This window comes from Octopus sinensis, unplaced genomic scaffold (genome assembly GCF_006345805.1).
Source record: "Octopus sinensis unplaced genomic scaffold, ASM634580v1 Contig16689, whole genome shotgun sequence".
Classification (NCBI taxonomy): domain Eukaryota; kingdom Metazoa; phylum Mollusca; class Cephalopoda; order Octopoda; family Octopodidae; genus Octopus; species Octopus sinensis.
Window position 1 is genome coordinate 17501 of NW_021834506.1, and position 22500 is coordinate 40000.

General features: G+C 35.4%; 1 long non-coding RNA gene across 1 annotated transcript; it reads left to right on the forward strand.

Moving 5' to 3' along the window:
• Window positions 1–652: 652 nt before the first annotated feature.
• On the forward strand, window positions 653–16458 carry LOC118761712. The gene is made up of 3 exons (XR_004997582.1): window positions 653–686; window positions 8312–8313; window positions 16247–16458. It is a non-coding gene; the product is annotated as an uncharacterized LOC118761712 (long non-coding RNA).
• Window positions 16459–22500: the final 6042 nt, after the last annotated feature.

Genomic DNA, 22500 nt, shown 5'->3' on the forward strand with positions numbered 1-22500 from the left:
TTCTTGTTTTATCATAAACGATGTACATGCTGCAGTCGTTTTATTGTCAGTCGTTTAATTTCGATATAAGTGTATACCATAGTTACTCGAGAATTCTAAATGCTTATTCTAAATGCAAAGTGTGTGAGAGATGGAGAAAGAGTTTGTATGTATGTACGTATGTGTATGTGCATTCCTACTTGTGTTTAATTAAACAAAGGACTAGAAAGGTTGTTAAACAATTTATTGTTAAGCCGTTTGTATACTCTAACATAACGTGCGACTAGATAAAAGAATAGTACGTTTGAAATGTCATGCGAAGAACATGGATTAACTGCTCTTTCAGCCGAGCTAGTAGCCATCTTCAGAGTATTGACGATGAAGCAGACTGAAAGGAATCTGGGTCAGCGAACGGCTGAGTAAGCATACAGCACTCGTACGATCATCCCTCTACACGATCAACTATACTACTAGAAATAGAAGCTAAATTTCTTTCAACTCATACTCCATTTTCTGAACAAAAACGAAATAGTAAAGAAGCATCATTTAGACTTCAAATCCTGCCGAGCTCAACTCTAACTTTAATCATTTCGAGGTCGATAAAATAAAGTACCAGTCAAGTTCTGTAGTCGATATAATTGACTTGTTCCCTCCTCTAAAAAATTACTGGCCTTGTGCTAAAATCTGAAACTATTATTATTATTATTGTTGTTGTTGTTGTTTTACTTCTCAGAGCGCACGGTTTTGTTTGCTCTGGTTGGTTCTGCGAGAGCGGAAGGCAGCCTGTTGTCAGAAATCTCACAGGGTCTCTTTCTGCACATCATAAGCGTTGACATTTGGTTGTTAATTATCGTGGAATATATCCAAAAACCAAGTACCAATCTCAAAATCCCAGCTGTCCCAAGCAGAACAATTTGGGGTGGGGGGTTGCTCTGCTCTCATGTCAATTCCGATTTCTCTGACATATTTCTCCAACTTGATTGTTAGTGCTCCGAATGCCCCTACAACTGCTACTATTATTATTATTATTATTATTATTATTATTATTATTATTATTATTATTATTATTATTTTATTATTATTCAGTAGCTTTATTTTCATAACGTGCCTTCACTTCACTACCGAGAGCAGCTCTGTGTGCCTTGGGTATGTCCTGTGGTTTGCTGTGATGCTCTTATGGTTACTGTATTGAAAGTGTTTTGCGTAGGATGTGTGCCGTGCCCAGTAATGCAATTTTCTGTGTTATATATATATTTGTTAGTCCTGATGTTTTTGGTATTTATTTGTCTGAATATTTTTTTATCATACCTAATGCGCCCACTATGATAGGGATTGTTTCTGTTTTTAGATTCCACATTCGAGTTACCTCTATTTCCAGGTTTTTGTATTTGGAAAGTTTCTCCATTTCTTTTTCTGATTGAGGCTATATTATTACATATATAACACGTATGTATATCATATATGAATAATACAAAACTACATGAAAATACAAATCCTAAACAATAGTCATGGTTCTTCCATAATATAAGTTTTTACAAAAGAAAGACAAAGAAAAGAAAAAAGCAAGAAAAAAGGAAAAGGGGAGAGAAAAAGAGAAAAAGTGAAGAAAGAAAAGAAATCAATGCAGCGCCAAATGCTTCAACTGGTCGCACACCACAAGGTTCAATGGAACCTTGTTATTGCTTAAGCCCTATTACTGCGGAAGGAAAATATATCCACTCAAATTTTCATTGTTCTTAACCTGCATGAAGCAGTTTTGTATACCAATATATCTTTTACTGAGAAATGTCGTGTTTGAAGCTAATTTTTTTCTGAGATATGTCAAGTTTGTGCGACGTGACTTGCAGAAATAAGTACCATTTGAGCACCGGGGGGGGGGGGACCAATGCAATCGATTTTCCACCTCTCAGAATTGTTGGCCTTGTGCCAAAATAACAAAGGATTATTAAGACGTGAGATTAACAGAATCGTTAGAGCGTCAAAGAAAATAAACATGTGGTGTTTCTTCCGGTGCGTTATGTCCCAAGTTCAAATCACACCGGGATGAAATTTAACATTTTATTCTTTGAAAGTCGATTAAATTAAAAGCCAAACAAAAACGAAGATACATACTATCCAATAATTTCCACCGGTAAATTTTCACTCTTTGAGCTTGAGCTTTGAACAGTAATAATAATTAGTGCTGCTGATGTTGTCGTTGTTGTGTTTTTGTTACGTGTTCCAGTTATTTGACTGCGGCCATGCCTTAAAAGATTTTAGTCGAGCCCATCGACTTATTATTTATTTATTTATTTTATTTTATTTTTTTGTATAAGCCTGTTACTTATTTTATTGGTCACTTTCGCCGAGCCGCAAAGTTACAGGAACGTAAACAAAACAACACCGGTTAATATATATTAATCATTTGAAATTCTTCAGTCTTTGCTTTCGTTTTGCATGAATACATTTTTTTTTATTTGTTTAAGTCATTCGACTGCGGCCATACTGGAGCACCAAATCGACTCTTGGACTTATTCTTTGTAAGCGTAGTACTTATTCTATCGGTCTCTTTTGCCGAAATGCTAAATTACGGGGACGCAAACACACCAACATCGGTTGCCAAACGATGATGGGGGACAAATACACACACACACACACACACACACACACACATATATATTATATATATATATATATATATATATATATATATATGTATATACATATATACATACGACGGACTTCTTCCAGTTTCCGTCTCCCAAATCCACTCACAAGGCTTTAGTAGAAGCCCGAGGCTATAGTAGAAGCCCGAGGCTATAGTAGAAGACACTTGCCTAGGGTTTCACGTAGTGGGACTGAACCCGAAACCATGTGGCTGGGAAGCAAGCTTCTTACCACACAGCCACGCCTATGAAACGCAAGATGTTAATTTGTTTATCCACATAATTGCCTGCATATCTGCTCAACTTGACTCTCTTTATAGCCATTCTTTACCCCGCGGAATTGGTCCCTCGTAAAGACATCGAAGTCTAAGTTTCAATCATTTGAGCGTTAATAAGGGATTTCTACACTGTGAATATCTGGATTCATCTGTTGGTTCTGTGTGTGTGTGTGTGGCAAAATTGAGTTACACCTGTATTTCAAAGGGCCAGCTTTGTCACATTCTGTGTCATGCCGAATCTCCTTGGGAGCTACGTTAAGGGTACGTGTGTCTGTGGAGTGCTCAGTTACTTGCACCTTAATTTCACGAGCAGGTTGTTCCTTTGATTGGATCAGCTAGAACCCTTGTCGTCGTAACCGACACAGTGTCATGGTATATATATATATATATATATACTAGCAGAGTTACCCGGCGTTGCCCGTGTTACATACAATTGAATATCAATTTGATTAATATCAATTTAAAACCAGTGGTGTAGCATATTGAAAAGTCTGAAGTTTCAGAAAAAATTATATTACATACATATAAGAGGGATATTCATTTTCAGTCCATGCCACTTATATAATAGTTTCACTATTAAAGTGAAAGCATTTGACATTACAATAGAGAGCTGTTTTTGTTTCACTTTTGACACCTAATACTGAAATAGTGGAGAAGATATGATATTGCTGTGATCTTTGTATGCAGTGGTTTTCTGTTAATAGATATTACAGGAACCAGTGCATTGAAATGTCCAGAGACCCATAATACTCCAATGACGTCCTTGCTCAATGATTTTCTCCAAAATGCTATTCCATCTCAGAAAAAATCTACTGTTTAGGTGTTATGCAACATTAATTCCTACAGACTTTATTAATGAAAAAAAGGCATGTGTAAAATTTGAATGAAATTGGTTGTGTAGTTCTCAAGTTTTAGGGATTCACACAGACAGACAGACACACACACACACATTCTCAGTTTTATATATATAGATAGATATATACATATATATATATATATATATATATATTATTTACTCGTATACATATTCATATGCATATATTCGTTATATTTATCTCATATATATATACACACACGTGAATGTGTGTGTGTATGTGTGTGTGCGTGTACGTGTATGGTGGCGGCAGCGGTGCTGATGAGGTCTTTGTTCGATCATCTGAGTTACCTACCTAAGTGGATGACTATTCCACAGACACCGCAGTTGTGTGCGTGTTTGTGTGTTAGTGTGTGTGTGTGTGTGTGTGTGTGTGTGTGTGTGGTGTGTGTGTGTGTTGTGTGTGTGTGTGTGTGTGTGCAGTTGAATAGATATCTGAACATTCTAAATTGGTTTCATTAAACTAAAACTTCTCTGAAATATCCGTCACTGCAATTTTTTTTCTTTTTCTTCAAATAATTCCGTGGAAGATAAAATAAATAAGATTAAAACACAAAAAAAATATATACTAACCTCTCGTTGTCTAGGAAACACTGAATATGCAAGAACACATATTACATAAATGTTCCTGCCAAACTGTTAATCTAGCAGTCCGTCGCCCATATTCTCAGTTAGATGAGCCGTAAATGTATTCACACCATACTCTTAAGTTTTATCATGGCGACGAAAAGGTTGAGTCGTTAGTACGCCGGGGAAAACGCTTCACATCTTGATTTCAAATTCCGCCGAGGTCAGCCTTGCCTCTCATACTTTCGGGGTCGAAAAAATAAGTGCCAGCTGAGCATTAGCGTTGATCTAATTGATTAAAATTTCAGGTTCTATGCTTATAGTAGAAAGGCTTTTAATTATTAAGACGAGAGACGGTGGCGAGTTGACTGGTTCGTTAGCACATCGGACAAAATGACAAAATGATTAGCGGCATTTTGTGTCTTTACGTTCGGCTTTCAAAATCAACTGTAGCCGATAAAACGAGGACCAGCTGAGCACTGGGGTTGATTGTAATCGACTATCCTGCTCCCGCTAAATTTCAGGCCTTGTGCCTATAGAAGAAAGGGCTCTTCGATTTTATCAAGACTTATCAAACATGACACACTGCTTTTAACTTCTCAGGGGAAAATGAATTCAAAAACGTACCGCTGTCGTTAATCTACCCTCCAGGAACATAATTTGCTTTTTTAATTTTTTTTTCATTAATAAAGTCTGTAGGAATTAATGTTGCATAACACCTAAACAGTAGATTTTTCTGAGATGGAATAGCATTTTGGAGAAAATCATTGAGCAGAGACGTCACTGGTTCCTGTAATATTTATTAACAGAAAACCACTGCATACAGAGATCAGAATTAGACCCCTTCAACACGTCATGTCCCCAGACGACTGCCCGGTGTGTCCCTGTTTTAAGACAGTACTACCAGCATGCACTATTTTATTTCGAATGCATTTACTTTATCCCAGGATAAATCTTTTCGGTGAACGCCCTGATTTTGTTTGTTGGATTGTTTGTTTGTTTGTTGATTATTTTGTTGTTGTTGTTGTTGTTGTTTTAAAATAAGACCTGTGTATGTCGAAATATCATAGGAAAAAAAGGAAAGTTTGTGTTATATATAATAATGCCGTGTTACGGTGTTTCAGTTTCTATTCATTTCCAAGTATTACAATGCTTGAAATCTCACGCACACCATTTAATAACTACAAAGACATACATACATACATACATACATACATACATACATACATACATACATACATACATACATACATGCATATATACATACTTACATACATCATACATACATACATACATACATACATACATACATATGTACATACTTACATACAAGCATGTATATATATATGTGTGTATATGTTTGTGTTTACTACGTATGTATACTTATATATACACATATATATATACACACTTATATATGCATACACATATATATGCATATCTGCGCTAATATTTTCTCCGAAATTATTTGCTCCGTATTGAAATATATATATACACACGTATAATTACACTTAAATATACATGTACCTATATACACATATATATTTATAAATCTGTGTATGCACGTACGTATATCTATATCTATATCTATCTATCTATATATATATATATAGAGAGAGAGAGAGAAGAGAGAGAGACAGAGACAGAGACAGACAGACAGACAGAGAGAGAGAGAGAGAGTTAGATAGATAGATAGATAGATAGATAGATAGATAGATAGATAGATAGATAGATAGATAGATAGATATGTATATATATATATATATATATATATATATAAGTATATATATATATTACACACACACATACATATTCTTATATATGCATAAATGTACATATATATATATATATATATATGTATATATATATATATATATATATATATATACATGTGTATGTATATAAATGTGTATATATATGTATATATGTGTGTGTTTTTGAAATTAAATTACCCAGATACATACACATATACATACACACACTGTACTTTGTTATCATTTCTGTTGTATTATTAATATAGATCACATTGTAATGTTGTACTTCATTTATTTGTTTCGACATAAAATAAAATTATTCAAATATAATTTGCTCCCCTTCAATCAATACCATTATTTTTATGGCTTTTGTCCTCATTATAATCATTATTATTTATATTTTTATTAATATTATTATATAATGCAGTAAAATGTCGGAGCCGGGAGACCGTTTGATCTAGATACATAAGTGGATGTATGCGTGTAAATGTACATATGTATGTCTATATCGAAAACAGCTTTTATATTGAAAACACGACTATGTTCTGGTTCTATCTTGTTTAATAAGTTTTTTGCGTTTTGCCTTTTGCTTTGTGCTGGTGTTCTTGTTGTTGCTGTTGTATGTTTTCGTATGAGAAGCTCGCAATGTGTGTGGAACAGTGAAGCTCTTGAATTCAACCACGTATCTAGACTTCGCGGTCTCATCTTCAGAATAAGGTGATGTTGGCATATGTTGTTGCCGCTTTATTGTAAGTAAGACTAATGTCACTGCTAAAGATCTTATCACTTGATTTTTAATTTTCACAATTAGATTTATATACCATCAATGAATGAATCTTCAAAGGATATTTTTTAGCACTTAATCTATGTTTTAATTCTAATGAGATTTTTTAGCATTTAATCTATGTTTTAATTCTAGTATTATGATGTATTAGGAATTTTTTGTCCGTCATTAACCCCTTAATGGATTATCCCGAGTTTACTCGTGCATTGCAAACGTATCTTTTTAGAACCAGACGAGTATACTCGGTCAAAATTAACTTTTAATTTTAACACTCAAACGAGTTTATTTGTTTTGTGTTGTTTCATTTTTGAGCAATCACGAATTTACTCGCGTTGTTTAAAAAAAAATAAGTATTTTTTCATTTGATGGATTTGACTATCTGGAATGCTTATGTTTTGTATAAAGCATCTTTGGAAAACTTCAGCTTCTGCTATGAAACCGCTGAAATTTAGAATGCAAATAATCACCAAGATTATTGAAAAATAGGCCCTTATTGCCACCCAAGAAACCATGAAGACCATCATCAATCCCACATCCAACAAGATTTGCCCCAGCTGGTCACTTATCACCAAGTGATAAGAAAAAGAACCCTACAAGTCAGTGTGCAAAATGCGCAGAGAAGAGAGACACTAAAGGAAAGAAGATTCGAAGAGAAAGCAGATACATGTGTAATGTCTGCAAGATAACTTTGTGTGTAACTCCTTGTTTTAAAAATTATCATTCTAAATAAACTGACTATCTCATTTTTTCAAAATTTTCCTTTGATTTAAAAGCAATACGTCTTATAAAAAATCGAAGACAGTTAAGTTATATGTATTTTTTCAATGTCCGAGTTAACTCGTTTAAATCCAAATGAGTAAAAGTACATTTTAATTTCTATAATAAAAAATAAAGGAAATAAGATAAAAAAAATTTTTTTGTAATTAACACAGTGTATATAATTAAAAAGGGAAATTTAAAAAACGCTCTGAAATGAAACGCCGTTTCAAAATAATTGATCCACTAAGGGATTAATCCAGCATTTTTGTGGAGAATTTTGTACAGGATTGAGTGTATTTTATACGAGTGTTTTCTCACCTAGTTTGGTTTTTTTGTGGTGTAGTATATTTCAATTGTTTCTAGTTGTAAGTACATGGTGAGTTACTAACAAAGTACGGTACTTGTAAGGTTACTTTGACAGATTGATTCGTAAAGTCTCCAACTTTCACGTATGCTACCAAATTTGTAAATTACATTGGCCAGTGGGAGCTTGTTCGCAAAGCTAACCTGGATTTAAAGAAGACACACTGTTAACACGTTGATATACTTAGTCATTCTTAATACCGTCCAACAGATTTCAACGTGACTTTGTTAGCTGCTTTTCTATTTCGTAATTTTGCTGCGTACCGTATAGATTATAGACATAAGCGCAGGCGTGGTTGTGTGGTTAGAAGTTTGCTTCCCAGCCACATGGTTTCGGGTTCAGTCTCACTGCATGGCACTTTAGGCAAGTGTCTTCTACTACAGCCACGGGCCGACCAAAGCCTTGTGGGTGAATTCGGTAGATGGAAACTGACAAAAGTCCGTCATATATATATATATATATATATATATATATATATATTATATAATATATATATATATATATATAATATATATATATCATATATATATATATACATATATATATATATATACATATACATATATACATATATATATATACATATATATATATATACATATATATATATACATGTATATATATATATATACATATATATATATATATATATACATATATATATACATATATATATATACATATATATATACATACATATATATATATATATATATATATATATATATATATATATATATATATATATATATATATATATATATATATGAAGACGCATGGCTCAGTGGTTAGTGCGTCAGGATCACAATCATGAGGTAGTGAGTTCGATTCCCGGCCCAGCCCGTGTGGTTGTATTCTTGAGCAAGTTACTTTATTTCACGTTGCTCCGGTTCACTCAGCTGTAGAACTGTGTTGCGACGTCACTGGTGCCAATCTGTATCGGCCTTTGCCTTTCTCTTGGATAACATCGGTGGTGTGGAGAGGGAAGGCTGGTATGCCAGGACTTGTGGTAACTTTCTAGGTGCAATCCTGTAACATGACGGTTTGGCCAAAGAGACAGATAGAATAAGCACCAAGCTTTAAAAGAATTAAGTACTGGGGTCTAGTCATTCGACTAAAAATTCTTCAAGGCGGCAACCCAGCACGGTTGCCGTCTAATGACTGAAACAAGTAAAAGATAAAAGATACATGTTTGTGTGTCTGTGTGTGTGGGTAACAATTAAATGCCCCGAGCAAAAGGGCCGCTGAGCTGATATCAAACCTTTTAAGCTGTGCTCAACAGTATTTTACCGTTCCGTGCGCTCAACCAAGCAGTATGTACCATTCTTTGCGTCTCTGGTAGGGAATCGAGTACCTAGACAGTGAACGATGTATTTTATGAGCTGTGGTTAAGAAGCTCATTTTGCAAACAAAATGGTTTCGGATCCATTAACGACACTTTGGGCAAGTGTCTCCTACTATTGTACTGGACCGAACAATTCCTTTGCGAGTGAATTTGGTAGACGAAAACTGTGGAACATGACTGTCACTACATAAACCAGATAATTGCGTATTGCGGAACGCGACTGTCACTATTGCGTATTGTGGAATATGATTCACTACATAAACCAGATAATTGCGTATTGCGGAACGCGACTGTCACTATTGCGTATTATGGAATATGATTCACTACATAAACCAGATAATGCGTATTGCGGAACGCGACTGTCACTATTGCGTATTGTGGAATATGATTCACTACATAAACCAGATAATTGCGTATTGCGGAACGCGACTGTCACTATTGCGTATTGTGGAATATGATTCACTACATAAACCAGATAATTGCGTATTGCGGAACGCGACTGTCACACTATTGCGTATTGTGGAATATGATTCACTACATAAACCAGATAATTGCGTATTGCGGAACGCGACTGTCACTATTGCGTATTGTGGAATATGATTCACTACATAAACCAGATAATTGCGTATTGCGGAACGCGACTGTCACTATTGCGTATTGTGGAATATGATTCACTACATAAACAGATAATTGCGTATGCGGAACGCGACTGTCACTATTGCGTATTGTGGAATATGATTCACTACATAAACCAGTAATTGCGTATTGCGGAACGCGATGTCAATTGCGTATTGTGGAATATGATTCACTACATAAACCAGATAATTGCGTATTGCGGAACGCGACTGTCACTATTGCGTATTGTGGAATATGATTCACTACATAAACCAGATAATTGCGTATTGCGGAACGCGACTGTCACTATTGCGTATTGTGGAATATGATTCACTACATAAACCAGATAATTGCGTATTGCGGAACGCGACTGTCACTATTGCGTATTGTGGAATATGATTCACTACATAAACCAGATAATTGCGTATTGCGGAACGCGACTGTCAAATGCGTATTGTGGAATATGATTCACTACATAAACCAGATAATTGCGTATTGCGGAACGCGACTGTCACTATTGCGTATTGTGGAATATGATTCACTACATAAACCAGATAATTGCGTATTGCGGAACGCGACTGTCACTATTGCGTATTGTGGAATATGATTCACTACATAAACCAGATAATTGCGTATTGCGGAACGCGACTGTCACTATTGCGTATTGTGGAATATGATTCACTACATAAACCAGATAATTGCGTATTGCGGAACGCGACTGTCACTATTGCGTATTGTGGAATATGACTCACTGCATAAACCAGATAATTGCGTATTGCGGAACGCGACTGTCACTATTGCGTATTGTGGAATATGACTCACTGCATAAACCTGATGATTGCGTATTGTAGAACGCGACTGTCACTACATAACCCAGATAATTGCGTATTGTGGAACGCGACTGTCACTATTGCGTATTGTGGAATATGATTCACTACATAAACCAGATAATTGCGTATTGCGGAACGCGACTGTCACTGTTGCGTATTGTGGAATATGACTCACTGCATAAACCTGATGATTGCGTATTGTAGAACGCGACTGTCACTACATAACCCAGATAATTGCGTATTGTGGAACGCGACTGTCACTATTGCGTATTGTGGAATATGATTCACTACATAAACCAGATAATTGCGTATTGCGGAACGCGACTGTCACTGTTGCGTATTGTGGAATATGACTCACTGCATAAACCTGATGATTGCGTATTGTAGAACGCGACTGTTACTACATAACCCAGATAATTGCGTATTGTGGAACGCGACTGTCACTATTGCGTATTGTGGAATATGATTCACTACATAAACCAGATAATTGCGTATTGCGGAACGCGACTGTCACTATTGCGTATTGTGGAATATGACTCACTGCATAAACCTGATGATTGCGTATTGTGGAACGCGACTGTCACTATTGCGTATTGTGGAATATGATTCACTACATAACCCAGGTAATTGCGTATTGCGGAACGCGACTGTCACTATTGCGTATTGTGGAATATGATTCACTACATAACCCAGGTAATTGCGTATTGTGGAACGCGACTGTCACTATTGCGTATTGTGGAATATGATTCACTACATAACCCAGGTAATTGCGTATTGTGGAACGCGACTGTCACTATTGCGTATTGTGGAATATGACTCACTACATAAACCTGACGATTGCGTATTGTGGGACGCGATTGTCACTACATAAATATGGTGATTGCGTTGCGTATTGCGGAACAAAGGCTGTACAACAAAAAAAATCTGATGATTGCGTATAGTGAAACACGACTGTCACTACGTAAACCTGATGATTGCGTAACGCATGTTAGTACTAGTTTATTTCAATATTGCAAAATTGTAAAATTGTAAATAATAAAATGTGAAAATCGAACTAATTGGAATTTCATTCATTAATATAATCCTCTATACACAATCACACAAACTCGGATATAAATGCGTGTGTGTGTGTGTGTGTGTCTGTGTCTCTGTGTTTGTATCATTTAATGTACACAGTATATGGTTATGAGGTACTAATAGTTTCATACATTAAAGACGTGGCTTACGAAGGTTTTATAACGCGCTTAGAGTCTTCAAGTAATCTTCAGGCTCTGAGAACGTGGCCTATACAAGTTACAAATCAGAACGATAGGACAAGCGAAATCACGAGAAATGTGTGTTTGTGTGTGTGTGTGCGTGCATGTGTGTGTGTGTGTGTGTACGTGTGTGTGTTTGTGTGTGTGTGTGCGCGTGTGTGTGTGTATGTGTGTATGTGTGTGTGTGTATGTGTGTGTGTATGTGTGTGTCTATGTGTGTGTGTGTATGTGTGTGTGTGTGTGTGCGTGCGTGTGTGTGTGTGTGTGTGTGGTGTGTGTGTGTGTGTGTGTGTGTGTGTGTGTGTTTATGTGTGTAAAACAGGGAGCGTATGTGTTTGTTCTCCAGCACCGCTTGACAATCTTTGTCTCGGACATCGTAACTTTAGAGTTTCATCTAAGAAGACCGCCGGAGTAAGCATCAAAATCACAAATAAGTTTCGGGTTCCATTCATTCGATTAAACCATCAAAGCAGTGCCCCAGCATGACCGCAATTCAACGATTGAAACAAGTGGAGTAGTAAAAAGATAAAAATGGATAGCTTTTATCTTCACAATTTAGATACAGAAATTGTCCTTCCAGATGCCCATTTATTAAAGGCGATTGTGCATGCGTAGATTGATCTCTGCTGAAGTTCTACAACTTAGAAGAATCGTTGAGGCATCGAACTGAATGTGTTGTTTTCATCCCTTTTGGTGGAATGGCGGAAATGTAAGAACGTTGGACAGGATGGATGCCAGATTCCTGGTTTGAAAATGCTTCAATCCCTTCTTCCTTCTCTCCTTCTTTTACACCCACTCACTGGTCTTGGAGGTCCTATAAATTGTCATGATCACTGCCTTACTTTCTGACTAAAAGGTAAAAACTTTTCGCCAATACAGGCTGCATATAGATATTTGCAAAAACTGTAAATTCGTGGACGTTTCTGAAATCCGTTAAGAGATCCTCTGGCGATATTCTTGCGAATATTATATATGTTGTACATTTGGTTTTGGGTCTTTAATGGCTTTTAATGCATGATGTAGCCTGTTTGATGCTATTCTTGAGAATCCCATTCATCAACAAGTATTGTTTTATCATCAGGTATTAAGGGGAAAAAATATCATCTTAAGCATCATCCAAATGTGACAAAGTAGATTTGCAATAGAAACACATTTCTCTACATAATATAGTTACGAGGCAGAAATAATCCCTGCCATTAATATATATATATTATATTATATTATATATATAATATTATATATAATATTATATTATATATAATATAATATTATATATAATATAATATAATATATGCGTTGTGTATAGAACAATTCCACCAAAAATGCCTTCATCGCATTTTAAACATTAAATGGAGTATATTACGATGAATGTAAACAAACTAATGTTTGTTTTATAAGCGTTGAAATGTGTATCGTGAGATATAAATAATTTGTTTTCAAACGCATAATTGCTGATAGGACAGCAGATATTGGATAAGATATCCATACAATGGCTGGTTGCGGAAGATTTGTCAGCAACCAGCCATGAGACTCCAACTCACATCCCTTTGATTACCAGTCAAGTGCTTTACCAATGAAGCTAAACTGCTCACAAACAAATTAAGCCGCAATACTAGAACTTATAAAGCTACCGAACTTAACGCTGGAAAGCTGAAATTAGATTACGATAAATGTAAACAAACTAATGTTTGTTTTAGAAGCGTTGAAATGAGTATTGTGAGATACAAATAAGATGATAATTTATTTTCAAACGCATAAACGCTGATCGGAGAGTTCTAGAATTGCGAAATTAATTGTCAGAGAGCAGTTTAGCTTAATTCGTTAAGCACTTGGCCAAGAACTCTTTTTGTAACATGCTAATAAATCAGTAATTACATCTATTTATTCTCCATTTTCGTCTCCTTGTTTTCCTTCAATATTGAAAATTTCAATAATCTTAAACATATACCAATAGCTTTACCATTATATGACACGGATTAAACCTGTGGAATAACTTGGATTATGTAGTAAAGATTGTTTACCAACATAACATGGTAGCCCTGGTTTAAGACGAATGTTGGTTGGATTATATAATCCCTAATGAAGATTTGGCTCCCACGAATTAACTATATATATATATTATATATATATATTTAAACACATAGAGAATCCACTTGTTTACAAACGCATAAATGCTGATAGAACAGCAGAGATTGGATAAGATGTCCATACAATGGCATACAATGGCATTCTACGCATTAGAAAGAACAGCTAAGTTCTATGACCACAAACAATTCGGGACAAAATTCGACAGGAATAAATTTGAAAATGAAAAACATTTACCATCTAGTTTCCTGGACCAATTGGTTTCTAATCATCAACTAGATGGTAAATGTTTTTCATATCCAAATTTATTCCTGTCGAATTTTGTCCCGAATTTTTTTGTGGTCATAGAACTTAGCTGTTCTTTCTAATGCGTAGAATCCCTATAAGTGGAATCTCTATGTGTTTAAATATAAACTATATCGTATGACTAATATATAGTCTTTTTGACTAAAATTGTTTTACGCGTTAGACCACTGGAAATGTAAATTTTAATTGAATGTTTTTAATTTTGATTAAATTCCATTTCCCTTTGATATTATATATATATATATATATATATATATATATATATATATATATATATATATATATATATATATATATATATATATATATATACAGGTATAAACTGCAGAAAGAATACTTTAAAAAGTGTAATAAGGTTTATTTATTTCTGCAGAAGAACCTAATAGTTCACTCCGTCTCGACTAAAATTTTCTCGCAACATGTATTTCTTCAGACCTCAAAAAGATGGACGGGAAGAACACAGCGTTGTTTATAGACCAGCTTTCATAAGTCAACAGCTATTAGATGAGAAGTATCTAACTTGGACATTTTATACAATATAATTTTGTGGGTTCAAGCTCTAGAGTGGAGGATTTGTTTTTAGCGATAGAATAAAAGTTGAAGCCAAATTACCTATTACAAGTCTGGTTACTTAGTCTGAATCTTGAATGGCGAAAATTTAGTGTTGTTTTAAGGTGGCAAAAAGCAACATGCTGGTACTCTCTTATAATGGACAGTGTAGATGAGTCAGAAACTTAAAGTTTTGGAGTAGATACAAAATGCAACTCTTTGCTACATCAAAATTCGTGAATACTGTAACTATGATGTTCAGTGTTATAAGAAAGTTTTCGAGTTTTATTGTCAATTAATTCCCAAACAAAATGAGATAGAGAGAAGCAGAATAAATTCTTTTTCTGTACCTAAATAAATATACACGTTGGTTTTGTCTTAGAAGTGTTTTCTTAAGACCTTATAATTCCTCTCCATACCATCGTTGAGTATAACATTTTCTCTATATATCATTACCTTACAGAAGTAAGATAGTTTCAGTGGACATTTCACAGATTACACAGAATAATGAAAATGTAACAATGGTGTTGCCATTGTTTGCAAACCAGCAGGGAAAAGTTTTTTTTCAAAATCGATTCTCGAGAAACCGAGATATCCTAAATTTCACTCCTAAGCTATTAGCATGATTCTGGGTGTATGTCTGTTGTGTACGTGTGTATATATATACATACATATATATATATATATATACTCTTTTACTCTTTTACTCTTTTACTTGTTTCAGTCATTTGACTGCGGCCATGCTGGAGCACCGCCTTTAGTCGAGCAAATCGACCCCGGGACTTATTCTTTGTAAGCCCAGTACTTATTTTATCGGTCTCTTTTGCTGAACCGCTAAGTGACGGGGACGTAAACACACCAGCATCGGTTGTCAAGCAATGCTAGGGGGACAAACACAGACACACAAACATATACACACACACTTATATATATATACATATATACGACAGGTTTCTTTCAGTTTCCGTCTACCAAATCCACTCACAAGGCATTGGTCGGCCCGGGGCTATAGCAGAAGACACTTGCCCAAGATGCCACGCAGTGGGACTGAACCCGGAACCATGTGGTTGGTTAGCAAGCTACTTACCACACAGCCACTCCTGCGCCTATATGTATATATATATAATATATATATATAATATATATATATTATATATATTATATATATATATATTATATATATATATATATATATATATTCAACTTACGATGAAAGTAAACAAAGATTGTTTTAGAAGCGTTGAGATGTATTGAAGGATACAGAAAATTTTTTTTTCTCAAACGCGTGATAATGCTAATAAAATAGCCTGATCAGGATAAATTATCCATACATTGCAGAAAAATACGTTACCGACCAGCCATGAGACTCATGACTGGCCGGTAACGTATTTTTCTACAATGTATGGATAATTTATCCTGATCACGCTATTTTATTAGCATTATCACGCATTTGAGAATAAAAAAATTATTTCAGTATAGATAGATAGATAGATAGATAGATAGATAGATAGATAGATAGATAGATAGATAGATAGATAGATAGATAGATAGATAGATAGATAGATAACCATCAGAAGATTTATAAGGAGGGCTAGACTGCTTTAAGCTCCCAGCAGTGTCAAGTTGATCACGCACTTTCCGCATATTGTCAATGAACATGTCAATGAATAATGTAACTCCATATCGCTGAAGTTAACCGGAGTTGGAGTAACGATGTCGAACCAAATGTATGACATGAGTGTATATCGGAAACGATTGCTGCATTTAGTAGAGTCTCTTATTTTGATTCTAGTCTTTGGCTTCACAGTAAGTTTCAAAACATCCCTCCAAATTCCATCATGATACCATTGACAAACGGCCTCAACAATTTCACGCTATCGATTCTGACTTCCGACGGATCATATACGATGTAAAAAGTAACATACGATACAAAAAGTTGACATACGATACAAAGTTGACATACGATACAAAAAGTAACAGCCTGAACATGTTCAAAGAATTCCTCACACACACACACATACTTTTTTTTTTTTGTAAGGGCACAACAGGGAAAGACGCTACAGACACTTTCCAAAGTTCCAAAAGAGAAAACTACTTCAGTAGAACATTACTGAATCCACTCCACAGAAATTCAGTATATGATGCCATATGATTAGAAAACAGCGAGAGGATCTTCATCAAGCCATATCCCCTGTTTTATCTTTTTCGTGGTTGACATATTGGCTCTATTGTTATGTCCTTGATCCCCACACTCTTCCAAATGATTGCAATTCTTACTCAACGTTTCCTTTATCAGTTATGCGATGTCAGAACATTTTATTCTCACAACAATCTTCAAAAGTTATAAAATCACCCCTGAATCATAAACGCGCAATCTCTGCTTTGAAGATAACTATGATAAATGTTGTCTATTCGACATGTGCAGAACCGGGTGTTGCATCAGTTATTATTAAATAGTATTTTTGTCTTTGATCTTTCACAGAGAATTTCGTTTCAAAACTTGATCGGAGCAAAGAGAAATAAATTCATTTTGTGATTCAGATGATAAATAATTTATTTGCAACCTTGCTCTTTTTCTTTTTTCTTTTTTTTATTTCATTTTCCTTTTATGATTCTATCTGATCTCTCTGACTTGAATTCCAATATGACAAAAGTTTAACTACTCCAAAGAAGTTACCATTGTTTATATTGTTCTGTCATATGAATGATAGCGCGGAATGCAAACTCATTTTTACCTAGAAATATAATGTAGACCAGACGTTGTAAAGTATTAGTCTAGTTAGCTTCCTTTCTTACCATTTATATATGCAGGAAAATGTTCCAAGCATCTGTTTTAAATGGATTCTTTGCTCGAATTCGCTCCATAATATATAATTCAATTTCTATCGGTAACCATATTCATGCTCAAGAATTCAATCGTAATTTTCTCCATTTTTTTCTGTAGCAGACCATCCTTTCTCTATTGTCAATGCTGATGCGTTAATACTACCATTTCCGTAGAGCAGACATGCTAAATGTACGATTTCTAGCCAGTCTCTCGTAGATATTTCACCCTCAGTGATTCCTATATTTAAAGAGGCCAACTGGAACAGACTGCTGCCCATTATTGCTTGGAAATGTTTGCAGCCAGGGAATAGATCTTTCCTACACACATCTTTTAATGTTTTACTGCACTTTTTTGTATGAAATTGCCAATATCATCGTTGTCTTCTTTCTCATAGCTTAGATTTAAAGAGAGATTCTCTACGCTTCTATTGGCACAGTCCCGAGACTGTCAGCTAGAATACTTTGTGGTATATATTATTGTTACAACTCTCTGTTCTGAGTTCAAAACGTACCGAGGCCAACATGCAGTTGTCAGTATCAATCCAAATACTGTGGATTGATGTGACAACGAGGGTGGGGCAGGCAAGATGCTTCACGATAAATGTTGCAGTTTATTGCATTCTTACAACAACACCTCTTACGACACTGATGCAAAACTATATCGGGCCATGTCGGCAGCCCCTATTTTTAGTTACATAGAAGATTTTGCATGCATATGTAACTTTTATCTTTTGTTTATTTTGGTCGAACGAATTGCCCCCACTATTTATTATCAAGTCTGGATTACGAGTGCGTAAACAAACCAACACCGGTTATCAAGTGATAGTAGGAATACAAACAGAAGCACAAAAACACACATGCACACGCACACACACACGTACACACATACATACACACACACACACACATACATACATACATACATACATACATACATACATACATACATACATACATATGGATATATATACCATTTTTTATGTGCGTGTGTGTGCGCGTGCGTCCGTGTGTGTGTGTCTGTTTGTGTGTGTGTGTGGATGGGTTGGTACGGCGGGCTTCCACACAGTAATTTCCGTCTACCAAATTCACTCACAAAAAAACATTAGTCGGTCGGTCGGTCCACAGCAATGATAGAAGACACTTGTAGAATATACCGCGCAGTGAGACTGAATCTGAAACCACGTGATTGCAAAGCCAGCTTCTTAACCAGACAGCCGCCATCTTTGCGCCTATTAGTCAAAAATCTTGCCCAAATCTGCGCGCAACAAATATGCATAATTCACAGTGGACATTACCCGATAAAAGCCCTCTACGTACGCTTTTAGTTTTGATTTCATTGGGCTCGATAGATGATGCATGATTAACAGTTTCATTCTAAGGTTTAAAACCGTTTTGCTTGCAGTTTCTTCTTCAGTAGATAGTTCAGTGATTGCTAATAAATATTCATCAGAAAGGTTTTTGGAATCAATATCTATATCCAGTAATGATCGTTTCTCTTTGTGTTTTTATTTATCTCTTGCTTTCCTTTTGATTCTCTTCTGTCATCCAGTTTTCTGCTTCTGCAATGTACAGATATGATTGGAGCATAAAATTCTTCTTGAAAAAGGCTGCATTATTAAGAAGACGCTTTTTTTAGACCGGCATTAAATACTGCGTTGACTTGTGGACAACGTATAATAAATGTCATTCAGTGTGTGTGTGTGTGTGTGTGTGTGTATGTGTGTGTGTGTGTGTGTGTTTGCGTGTGCGTGCGTGCGTGCATAAGTATATTGTGTGTGCGCATATCGTTGTGTGTGTGTCTGTGTGTGGCTGTGTCTGTGTGTGCATGTGTTTGTGTATGTGTGCGTGTGTTTGTGTGCTCATGTCATTGTGTGTGTGTGTGTGTTCAAAAGTTGTGCTGCAAATTTGCTAATAAGATATACGAGTGACAACTGAAAAATTGTGACAACTGAAAAATTGAATGTGCAGAGACAGAGACAGAGAGAGTGGGGGGGTATGTGCGTGTGTGCGTACGTGCGTGCGTGTGCATGTGTATGTACGCGCGCATGTCATTATGTGTGTATGTCTGTGTGTGTGTCTGTATGTGTGCGCATGTCATTGTGTATATGCGTGTGTACGGGTGTGTGTGTGTGTGTGTACGGGTGTGTGTTTGTACCGGTGTGTGTATGTGTACGGGTGTGAGTGTGCGTGTACGGGTGTGTGTGCGTTAGTATTTAGTAGTGAAAGAATCCATACAGTATGTTAGAAAAACTATTGAGATGGAGGGAGACAGCGAAGACGAAATGAGGATGAAGGAGACGGAAAGATTGAGGCAAAACAGTACTTAGTAGTAGTAGTAGTAGTAGTAGTAGTAGTAGTAGTAGTAGTAGTAGTAGTAGTAGTAGTAAGTAGTCGTGGTGGTGGTGGTGGTGGTGGGGTGGTGGTGGTGTTAGTATAGTAGTAGTAGTAGTAGTAGTAGTAGTAGTAGTATAGTTGGTAGTGGTGTTGGTGATGACGAGAGAACATCAGTTGCATATTTCGATGTACTGTGTGGATCTATGTATGTGTGTATATATACGTATACTTAAATTGACACATTGGTCAGTATATATGTGTGTATTCATACACACATATATGTGTGTGTTATAATGAGATTAGCATTTCTTTCAAGTTTGTTTCAAACATGTCATATCGAAGACAGCCGTATATATTTATTTCTTATAAACACTTCTATAAAATAGTTTAACGCCAGTATCTGCTGCAGATATTAAAGCATATATTACATACACATACATACACACTCACACACACACACATACATACATACATACATACATACATACATACATACATACATACATACATACATACATTACATACATACACATACATTTACATACATATACTTACATACATGGAGTACCGACAAGCTTACGACATCTCACTTTGTAGGCTACCACCATACAACTTAAAACAAGACATCTACCTCCACCAAAATACCTGCAGAATTAAAGGCAGAAAGCATTGGCGGATGACAAATGTACTGTTGCACAAAACGAAAACAGATGGCGTCAACTACATTATTGCCAACTACGAGAGAATGTCTTCTAGATATTATCTTCCTATAAGGCGTGATGCGGTGTCCAGATGAGTGTGGAACAGAATAAGGTAAAGGAAACTAGCAAGTCGACTATAATGAGGCTGATGGGTCTGATGAATATTTGTCGAACTTAAAGCAGTCGCCAATTTAAAATACAACCGGCCAGATATTGTTGTATGGGGCCACAAGAAAAAATATGGTTTTATGAAATCAGCTACCCTGTAGACACTAATGTGGCTAGAATATACAGGAGAAAGGACGTCTGTTGTTGATGCTGAAATTCCAGTGAAGGAACCTTGGATCTAGGTTAGAAACCGATTCTTTCTCTATTGGCAAGAAATCTTGAAATAAACTCAATAATGACATACATACATAGAGAGAAAAGCTTCCTGTTATTGACTACATACCTAAACATCAACACAATGAATATTAGTGAAATATTCTCATCAAAATTTCTAGCAAGTGTAAATATAATAGCCTGGATATTGTACTTTGGGTCAGACAAGAAAAAGAAGTATGTAGCATCATAGAGGCCATCTACTTGGCTGATGTGATTATCTCTTCGAAAATGAAATAGAATGATAATATCTAAAGAAAACCGCGTCGAAACCTCCAGGCTCTATATCAAGATTATAAATTCACTTTTATACCAATGATAATTCGCGCACTTGGTTTTGTTTGTCCGTCTCTAAGTGACAATCTGGATAAGCTAAAGTTTTCAGAAAAGGAAATCAACCAACTAGTTGACATATTACAGATACACTCTATAACTGGAATGGTAAAAAATAAACAAGACTTTTCTCCTGTTCAAAGTGCAACATTGTTTTTGATATCTACATTTTATTGATAGAAATTTGTATCTTTGCTAGAAACCAGTTCCTTCCTTAGAGGAAGATTTCAAATAATTAAAAATAGAAGACACCATAACTGTATACATACAATGTTTTCAAGAAGACGTCTTGAACTGATCATTAACGTTTTAACCAGTGGCTCGATTTTATTATGAAAGGCGGCAACAAGATGCCATTAGCGTTACTTTAGTCAGCTATGGAGGCCGAGAAACTGAAAATATTAATGGTCCTGACGAAGCAAAGAGCGTTAAGTAAGGAATATGGAAAACCATAAATAAAAGATTCAATTGAAATACAGTACAGAAGTACTCAAGATTCTTTGTTTGAAGGAAAGTAGATGATGTGTTATATAAACGGACACACACATACATACATACATACAACAGTATACATATATATATATATTATATATATATATATATATATATATGTATATATATATATATATATATATTAATAGATAGATATATTATATATATATATATATATATTATATATATATATGTATATATATATATTATATATAGAGGGCATTATACATACATGCCAGATGGCATTATACATACATGCCACACGCTAAGAGGGACAATTAGTCATTTCTACCAAAATATTACTATCCCACCGAAAGCAATTTTTCAAAGTAAGACATTTAAAAAATATAGACCTGTATCACCGGATTTCATACTTACGTATTCATCAGCAGGCCTGGATGTATCATACATAACGACCCTGCCCTCGCTTAGCCGATCAGCTA